We start from the raw sequence: 7,571 nt of genomic DNA on the forward strand, positions 1-7,571 counted from the left end.
TGTGGGTCATAATTAAATCAATTTTTTAAAAAGTGTGTGATCTCATGCACAAATGTTGTGTTTTAAAGTTCTGGCAATCTTGGGGTGCATTTGGTTAAGTGCACACATTACAGTGCACAAGGACCTGGGTTCAAAACCCCTGATCCCCACCTACAGGGGGAAAGCTTCCTAAGTAGTAAAGCAGGGCTTCAGGTGTCTATTTCTCTTCCTATTTCCGCCTCCCCTCTCAATTTCTCTCTGTCTCTATCTAATAAATAAATAAACAAATAAATAAATAAATCTGGCAATCAAAGTTCTCACTGTTTCTTTATTCTGTCCTTTCATTCTTGGTTTCATTTCTGAAAGGTCTTGAAATGACAGGCTTGAATATGAAGGTAGCTCACTCTGCCAATGTGTTGGCTCCTACCATCTGGCCTAGATATCTCAAAGGGAGGAATTAGAGAGAGATAGGTGTGACACTCCAGTGTTAAAGCAACTGCTGGCTAGAACTTAGCTGCACGGTTATACCTATTTCAAAAAGGTGCAAGTGGGAACTATTGACTTTAGCTGAGCTGCTATTTGATCAGCTAGTACCCTAAAGTTCTTTTGCTAATAGAAGAAAGTAAGAGATATGTTGTATGAAAGGAAAGAAGATTAGAAGAAGGAGAGAACATACAATTAGGGCCACTGGTCATCTTGCTTATAATTAATTTACTAATTCAATCGACCCTATATACTACATGAGGGTTCTATACTCATGGCCTGATCACTTCCAGTGATGTCATATCTTAATATGTAAATTAATTAAAATATTTTATTTATATATAAAATAGAGAGAAAAAAAAAACAGAGTAAGTGTGAGACCAGAACACTGATCAGCTTTGATTTATGGTGGCGCAGGGGATTGAACCTGGGACCTAAGGGGGATTAGATTTGTTTTAAACAGATGAGTTTGTTTATTGGTATGTGATAATTCCTGTCAAAGTTACATTTGATAATTTTACTTTTTAATATTTTCCCAACATCTCCAATTCCTTACTGAATTGAAACTCAATTGTCTTGAAATTTAACTAGATAAATGTACCATAGACTTAATTATCAATTGTGTTATTAGTTAATATCTGTTTTCCCTTTTTTTGTTATTATGAACAAGGTTGCCTGATCCTTTTGCTTGTTTTTTAGATAAAGGCAGAGAGACAGAATCAGATAAAGAGAGTGAAAGAGAACACAACACTAAAGCTTCCTTGAATGAAGTGGAGGCCAGGCTCAAACCTGGATCATGTGTATGGCACAGCAGTTCACTATCCAAGTGAGCTATTTCACCAACCTACTCAATACTCTTGTAATTAACCTTATTGTGTTAATCATTTATAGAAGGTCATTAAATGTATTTTACTTATAGGCCCTTAACATAAAGAACAAAGTTCATAGCTATTAAAATACTTGCTCAGTAAGTAACTAATAGACTCACTGGGCCATGAAAAAATCAGCTATGTGCTGTAGAATCCCTGGTTCAATAATTAAGTTGAAGTAATTGAGTTCTAACAGAAAGCATCAAAGGTGAACCAAGAAAGAAAGAGCATTAAGGAGTCTGGATAATTCCTTCAGTTGTTTTAGTTCAAGTAATGGCTTCAGTAACAAACCTTTACTTATCAGTGACTTAACTAATACAAAATAACACTTTCTATCTTACTCAAGTAATGGCTTAATGCCCATCTTCATGCCAGGGGAAGTGAGAATGAGGTTGAAGATGGTAATGGTTATCTAGGAGTTGAGCTGACAGATGCTCTATTGTCTACAGCTGAGTTCCAAGATCATTTTGGATGTTAATAACTAGCTGGAAGAGGGGGAAGGCAGAAATTGCAGAAGGCACACATGCTGCTTAATTATCTTGGCCTGAAATTAATATGACTCCATATAATTAAAAGGTGGCTTGATAGGAATGAGATAATAAACATAAAATGCTTCTTTCCAGGCTTTTTTTTTGCCCTTTAAAGGCAATTAATTAATTGCTTTTAATTTCAGGGTTTGGGTGGTGGTACGCTTGGTTAAATGTACACACTACAGGGCACAAGGACCTGAAATTTTTTAAAAATGCAGTTCTTACTTAGACCATCCTGTTGCAAACTTTGTTTCAAAAAGGTTGATGTAATATTGACTTTTGCAACATTATCTCTTTTTATTGCTTCACATGATAGACAGGGAAACACAGACATTCCTGCTGTAGGCACAGACAAGTCCCAACCTTCTGTCAGATTTTTTCCTATAGTCTTTTCTTTTCTTAAATTCACCAATTGCAAAATGCAAAGAACAAACTTTTTAATTTGGGCTACTGCAGGCAATATCCTGAACTTGACCAGATATTTCTATTTTTACCTCTCAGAACCCTTGTCTCATACTATGTTTTTAATGGAAGTGGTGTGTTCAATCTGAAACTTCAGATTGAATGACTGGGCTATGATGCTACTGCATCATCACGTTACTGTCAGGCTCAGGAAAAAAACTAGTATGGTCATGGGCCCTTTGGAATATAACTAAAATAGGCCTACTAGCTATCTTCAAAACGGAGACCCCAAATTTTCATCTGCAATGTTCCAGCCTTTAGGTTCATGACTAGTCAACAATTTGTTTGGCTTTATATGTTAACTCTTTTTTTTCAGCCACCAGGTTCCAGATGCTACCATGATGCCAACCAGACTTCCCTGGGCAGATGACCCCACCAGTGTGTCCTGGAATCCCACCTCTCCAGAGTCCTGCCCCACTAGAACAATAGAGAAATAGGCTGGGGTTATGGGTCAACCTGCCAATGCCCATGTTCAGAGGGGAAGCAATTACAGAAGCCAGATCTTCCATCTTCTGCACCCCATAATGACCTTGGGTCCATATTCCCAGAGGGTTAAAGAATAGAAAAGCTATCAGGGGAGGTGATGGGACATGGAGTTCTGGTGGTGGGAACTGAGTGGAGTTGTACCCCCCATATCCTATGGTTTTGTAAATGTTTCCTTTTGATAAATAAAAAAATATATAGTGATAAATGCTATTATTTCTGTATACCCAGCAGTCAACCCCCCATTTTATTTGGGGAGCTCCTTTCTCCATGAATGTGCCCTAGTAAGAGGTAGATACAGAGGCCTTTTATGAAACAAACAAAAACCACTGACAGAATATCAAGAGGTGAGAGAATGAGCACCATCAGTGCCTTGTCTCTAATAGTGTAGTCAAGAACACCTATTTACAATGTGTTGTACATGTATTTTTTAAAAGATTTTATTTATTTATGAGAAAGATAGGCAGAGAGAGAAAGAACCAGACATCACTCTGGCACATGTGCTGCCGGGGATCGAACTCCGGATCTCATGCTTGAGCGTCCAAAGCTTTACCACTGAGCCACCTCCCGGACCACTGTACATGTATTTTTAAAGACTTATTTATTTTATTTGGTTAGAGACAGAGAGAAATTGAGATGTCAGGGGGAGTTATCAAGGGAGAGAAGGAGAGAGAGCGATAACTTAGGTTCAGTCCCCCACACCACCATAAGCCAGAGCTGAGCAGTGCTCTGGCAAAAAAAAAAAAAAAAAAAATTAAGAAGAAGAAGAAGAAGGAGAACTAGAAGAAGAAGAGGAGGAGGAGGAGAAAAGAAAAGAAGGAAGGAAAGAAGAAGGAAAGAAAGAAGGAAAGAAAGAAAGGAAGAAAGAAAGAAAGAAAGAAAGAAAGAAAGAAAGAAAGAAAGAGAGAAAGAAAAAGAAAGGAAGGAAGGAAGGAAGGAAGAAAGAGACCTACAACACTGGCCCATTGCAGATGGGGACTGGGAGCTTGACCCTGGCTCTTGCACATGGCCATATGTGGGTTCAACCAGGTGCACCACCACCCATTCCCCAGTGTACTGTATTTAACTAACATTAAATCTAACAAAGTGTCATGGACATCTAATGACAAATCATTTTACTTGTATTAAAAACCATTATAATGACCATATCAACCAATAAGTAGTAGAACATAAACTTCCATGTGTTCCTTGGAAGTTTTTAGATTTGACTTAGGATGAAAACATTGGAATGAGTCTTTCTTTTTTAAATTTATTTTTCTTTATTGGGGGAGTTAATGGTTTACAGTTAGGAATAAGTGTTTCTTACCAAAAAAGGAACAGAATTTTGCATTCCTAATTTTATATTCTTTTCATATATATATATATTATTCTGCTCAAAAGCCCTGTAATTGAAAGATCTCTGAGGTTATATTTTTTTTATTAAGATTCACCTCATAGGATTTCAAAAGTTTGTACAGGGGCTCTTTATGAGAAAATACCTAAGATTCTGATGTCAAGAATACATTTTCCAGAAGCCTAGGAGGTGGCACAGTGGATAAAAGACCTAAGAGCATGAGATCCTAAACTTGATCTTTGCCATCACACATGCCAGAGTGATGCTATTGTTGTCACTCCCTTCAAAAAAACAAACAAATAAATATTTTTAAATGTATTTCCATAATAGTCATCATCGCTTTTATGAGAACCTCTGAGGGATATTTCTGCATAACCAAGAATCTCATAACCAAGAACAGATGTAATTCTGAACAGTAAATCTGTTCTTTATCTTATGGACTCTGATGATATTTTCTTCCTTAGCTGCTGGTGAGTTTTCTTCCAAGTTGCCTCTGTACTTACCACTTATTCCAGTGTATTTATAAGTTATAATGATATGTACTTTTTATCCTATTTCTATGTACTCTTTCTCTGAATATATTCCATTTATTTCACTTCTAGCTTCTGACATTCTATCACATTATAAAATCATATATATGCTATATGTGTGTATCTATATCTACATCCTGATATGCATTGGGGCGGGGAGATAGTAGAATGTAATTTATCATATATGAGAAAAAAAAAGCTTATAGGTATTTTGAGGGGAGATATTTAACAGAATCAAGTGATGCTGTCTCAAAAAATATACTAGATAAAATAATTAAAAGGTATACATAAATTCTAAGAATATTGAGATGTTTAAGACTGGTGAAATGTTTCCATCTATACTGCTAAACACTGCAGAAAATGCAGTGTAGTGTAATAACTTCTGTAATAATATTCTCAATTTAAGTAGCATTGATTTTACTTTGTGGTTGGTTATCCTAGTACACACTTCTGAGTTATTTAAAGGTATGTCATAATCTAAACTATCCTTTAGTTATATCCAGAATTCAAAATTATTTTCTTCCTCTGTCAAAATCTATTCCCATTTTGATATTAAGAGCAATGGGAATTGCAACTGACAGCTATATTTATATGACTCACAGTTGAGTTCATTTCTAGGGACATGGTTCACAGGTAAATACAAACACTGGTATACAAAGGTGGGTTAACAACATGCATGACAAATGCACAAAGATTTCCCTGCTTTGTCAAAATGTTAATCTTACTTGGCCTGTGTCTCTTCCTGGGTGTAGTTCCAGGGTAACTGGATCACAGAAGCCTCCTCCTGTGGAGAAAAGAGGTGTTTGGTAAACCTGGCTTTTCATCACCCATTCTCATAGGTATCACTGTAAAAAAAAAAAAAAAAAAAAAAAAGCCTACATCAGGATTGAGGACAAATCCTAGTTAGATAAATCTTTGACAGTCTTACCATTTGAAAAATAATAAATTAATTAATTAATTAATTAATTAACCTTTGGATCATTTTGTATCTCTGAACCTCAGGCTCCCAGGAAAGTTGTCTCTGCTACTGCGAATCATTAGGATGATCCAGCTAGCTGATACCTGTGAGAGAGCCTGACTCCATAATAAAACTCTACAAGTGATCATTATTGCAATTATTATGTCTCCTTCTTGAGAGGAGACTATAGTTTCCTTCCTGGGATCCCAATATTCTGCCAAGATAGGGTTAGTAACTATTTGGAAGGGAAAAACTCTCTCATGTTTAATGACTTGAAACCAAAGTCCATGGTCAGAGTATGAGTTGATGAGGCAGATTGCTTTGAAATAGAGTCTTATCATCTGGAAATTTCCAGATAACACCTCTGGAGATTTAAAATAACATTGGTGCAGTCCTTGACATAATTTTGGCTGCTTTTAGAAATACCACATAAAAATTATTTGCATCCTTGACTGTTCTATTGAAATGTAAGCTCTGGCTTCATGTAAGAGGAGCTGTTGGCTGTAAATATCATTGAATCTGCCCTATTCTTGCCTGGTAGGAGTGAACTGAAACTGAGTTCTGTACTGGCAAGGCTACAGTAGCAGTGGGAGGTTTGCCTTGCTGTTTACAAAGTATTATATTAAAAAAAAAAATCCTGAAAGAATTGCAAGAAATTGCTCTAAACTACATGTCCAGTAGCAACAGCACTTAAATGCTCAATATCTACCAAAAAGGTTAGTTTATTTATAAATAGGCCACTTTACATGGGATATGAGATAGCTAGTTACACAAAATTTTATTGATTGCAGAATTGTCTGACTTCTCAACAATGGCCCTTCGACTTCCACTCCACAGACAGCCCAGAATTTTCTCTGACCTTGATGACATGCATAGTTACATCATTTTTCATTTATTATTATTTATTTATTTATTATTGGATAAAGACAGAGATAAATTGAGATGGGGAGGCAAGAGAGCAAAAGAGAGAGAGAGACCTGCAACCCTGCTTCACCACTCATAAAGATTTCCCATTACAGTTGGGGACCAGGGGCTTGAAGCTAGGTCCTTGTGCACTGTAATGTGTGTGCTTACCCAGGTGTGCCACAGCCTGATCCCCTACATCTTTTTTCTGTATTTAACCTCAAAGTGTTGTAGACTGTCTATACTACTGTTCTATTATAGTAGAGGAGTCTACTAGAATAGTAACTGCTGGAGAGAACATGCTTTCTTTACTTTTCTTTGCATTTTTTATGCTTATGTCTACACCTTTTTAAAGTGTCACCAGGGTTATCACTGGGTCTCAGTGCCTGCACAAGGACGCCACCATTCCCAGTGGCCATTTTTAAAAGTTTACTTTTTTTCCTTTTTAGTAGATAGCACAGAGAGAAATTAAATGAGGAGGGAGAGGTAGAGAGGGAGAGAGGAAAGAGAGAGGCACATGCAGCCCTGGTTCACCTCTCATAAAGCTTACCCCCTGTATTGGAGACCAGGGGTTTAAACCCAGTCCTTGTGCATGGTAACACACACTCAACCTTTTGCGCTATCCTACCTTTGTCTTTTATAACTATTCTTTTATTTCTATGCAGCACATAATCATGTTAAACAATTCTGGGTGAGGTTAAATAGAACTATATTTGACTACCCAAAGCTTAAATTTAGAAGAACTTAAAACAGGAATTGAAAAATACCAAGTATAACCAATAAACATTACATAGGAGAGTTCTGAGTGGCAGGAAGGTTAAAAACAAATCACTGGAGGTTGCAGCTTTCACCAGTTACAAGGGCAAGACTGGCTTTGGCAGCTGACCCCTTATTCAATGTGTTGGTGGTATGTAGTAAATCATCACTTTAAAGTCATAAAACCCTTCCTTTCAGTGTTAGTGTTTCTTTTGGTTGCCCTTGGAAACTAAGGCTTCAGTGGAATTTCATCTCATTTTTGGAAGTCCACAGAACCAATTCCAA

At 36.8% G+C, this 7,571-nt stretch overlaps 1 long non-coding RNA gene across 1 annotated transcript; it reads right to left on the bottom strand.

The window, feature by feature from the left end:
- Positions 1-295: 295 nt before the first annotated feature.
- LOC132540748 (uncharacterized) lies at positions 296-5,822 on the bottom strand. Its single transcript, XR_009551895.1, has 2 exons — positions 5,395-5,822; positions 296-422 (listed from the first exon to the last, which is right to left on the bottom strand). It is a non-coding gene; the product is annotated as an uncharacterized LOC132540748 (long non-coding RNA).
- Between the last annotated feature and the right edge of the window lie 1,749 nt (positions 5,823-7,571).

The sequence above is a fragment of the Erinaceus europaeus genome, chromosome 10 (assembly GCF_950295315.1).
Source record: "Erinaceus europaeus chromosome 10, mEriEur2.1, whole genome shotgun sequence".
Classification (NCBI taxonomy): domain Eukaryota; kingdom Metazoa; phylum Chordata; class Mammalia; order Eulipotyphla; family Erinaceidae; genus Erinaceus; species Erinaceus europaeus.